The sequence below is a fragment of the Leptopilina boulardi genome, unplaced genomic scaffold (assembly GCF_019393585.1).
Source record: "Leptopilina boulardi isolate dan_hultmark-lab unplaced genomic scaffold, ZJU_Lbou_2.1 LbouV2_21, whole genome shotgun sequence".
NCBI lineage: Eukaryota > Metazoa > Arthropoda > Insecta > Hymenoptera > Figitidae > Leptopilina > Leptopilina boulardi.
In genome coordinates this window covers 347,873-350,479 of record NW_026137763.1, presented here as the reverse complement: position 1 = coordinate 350,479, position 2,607 = coordinate 347,873, and positions in this window count along the sequence as shown.

Here is a 2,607-nt window from a genome sequence, read left to right as displayed (position 1 = left end):
TCGGCCTGTCCCGGGCTCATACCTCGAGTAAGTCAATTACAGCGTGGGCCTGTATGACGTTCTCGGGCTTAATGACAACATTATTTTATGACGCTTAATGAGTTTTTCAAAAAAAAACACAACCCCATATTCCTATGTTTTTGGGGTCGCTGAAACCGAATATGACCATGAACAATTTTTTTGACGACCCATTTTCCCGCAACCACCCCTTGCACCTACTCACGGGGGTTGGAGTTTCAAATTAAAAAAAAATTGAGTATGGTGTCTATTCCAATGTTTTTTGGGTCGCTTCATCCCAAAAACACCATTGAAAACAAATCCTTTCTTTCCTTAACCCCGTACAACCCTCTGGGAGGGGGTTAAAATTTTAAATTTCACAAAAAGTCAAGTTCGGTGTCTAATCCTACGTTTCTTGGGGCGCTGAAATCAAAAAACACCACCAAAAACAAATTCTTTACCCCCTTAACCAGCTAGAACCCCTGGGAGGGGGTTGGAATATCATTTTTCACGGTGCTAAGTGTAGAAAAATAAATTTCCTTAAGACATTGTAGGTGCGTATTTGTGTAATCATAGGTAACTTTCTAGAAAACTTTATTGTTGGTGATGTTTTTTGGTTTCAGCGACCCAAAAAACATAAGATTAGACACCGTACTCGACTTTTCGTGAAAAATGAAATTCCAACCCCCTCCAGGGGTTGTAGGGGGTTAAAAGGGTAAAGAATGTGTTTTTGTTGGTGTTTTTTGATTTCAGCGACCAAAAAAACATAGGAATAGATACTGTACTCGACTTTTTGTAAAAATTGAAATTCCAACCCCTTCTCAGGGGGTTGTAGGGGGTTAAGGGAGGAAATGACTTGTTTTTGGTGGCGTTTTTCGGTTTCAGCGCCCCAAAAAACATAGGATTAAACACCGTACTCGAATTTTCGTGAACAATGAAATTCCAACTCCCTCCCAGGGGTTGTAGGGCGTTAAGGATTTGTTTTTAGTGGTGTTTTTGGGATGAAGCGACCCAAAAAACATTGGAATAGACACCATACTCAATTTTTTTTAATTTGAAACTCCAACCCCCGTGAGTAGGTGCAAGGGGGTGGTTGCGGGAAAATGGGTCGTCAAAAAAAATTTTCATGGTCATATACGGTTTCAGCGACCCCTTTCATTACAGTATTTAAAAGGTCATCGACCATCTTATGAACCCTCAACCAAAAGCTGTTTTGACAACAAAAATTTCAGGTAGAAACCTTCGAGAACCCTAATTATCAAAGTAAAGATATAATATGTATATATAATCTAATAATAATGAGAAAATTCAAGTACTAAGAAAATGTGAATGACTGACGGAATGAATACAAAGATTATTATACTATAATTTTTCACACCGATGAGTGGGGGTCCCACTGAACGCGTTCAGTGAAGGCTCCCCGCGCATCCCTGGAAGTTGCGCGAGAGAGAAACAAGATTCTTTTTACTTGCGAATCTTTCTCTCTCAACCTCGTTACGATTGCGCTCTCACTCAGCCGTATGATGTTCTCTCTTAGATTCACTACCATTACGCGTCTTTTTCTATTTAATGGCTGTCGCAATGAAATTGGACGTTGGCTCTCTCGCGCTCGTGTAAGACATAGGCTACGAAACCAATACCAACATGGACTGGAGACGGCTACACTGTATGCCATATCCAACCTCACCTCTACATTCTTATTCTCTTGACCATAGTTCCTTTTCCTTGCCTCCCTACTTTCCTCTCAGGTCTAAAAGCTACGCTACATGTGCTATTGGAATCAAAGCACATGCGTTTATTTATTTTCATTTCAACTTATCAATTCCGGACCAATTTTGGGAATGAATTAAAATCAAAATTATTTCAACCCAATACCAGAATTGCAACGAGAATATAATGGTATATTATTTTATATTGTGTGACCATTGGAATTTCCCTCTAAAGGAAAACTCATTTTCCAATAAATTCACAATCTATAAAATTCAACAAAATTATAAATTAACATTGTTTTAAAAATAAAACAAAACTGTTTTATTTCGGAATTTAATTTTCTATATAACTGCATTGAGCAATTGTCTCTCAAATGCAGAATCGACAAAATTAACGTAGCAACACAAGTCTTTGACCTGAGCTTCTTCCACCAATGAACCAATTTTTCAAATTCAGCAAAACTTTCCCACTTATTTTCCATAAGCATACCTATAAGGAGTTTCCAGCCCATAATTCCAAGTTCAGTTCGGTTTCGGCGATCGCGAAGATTAGTCGCGACATATCGATTAAAAATCCAGACGGGCCCGTCCGGTAAAAGGGACACAACTTTTCTTGCGTGCTTACCCAGAAATTGTTGGTCGGACGTAAACTAAAATTCTATATACCCGTAGTCCACGGGGCCGCTTGGAATCGTGTCGAATTAAAATATTATCGTCAAAATGGATCTTTTTGCAGTGATAATAATTTTGTGGTGACACCGGCCGGAATCGTGTAGAGCCCGCGTCCGTTTTCGATGCGACGGTCCCAAGAAAAATCTAGCATAACTAACAAAGACAATATTTGAAGTGAAGTTTGTAAGAAGTGATTACGCCCGTCTACAAGTGTGCAGACGGTAGTTTA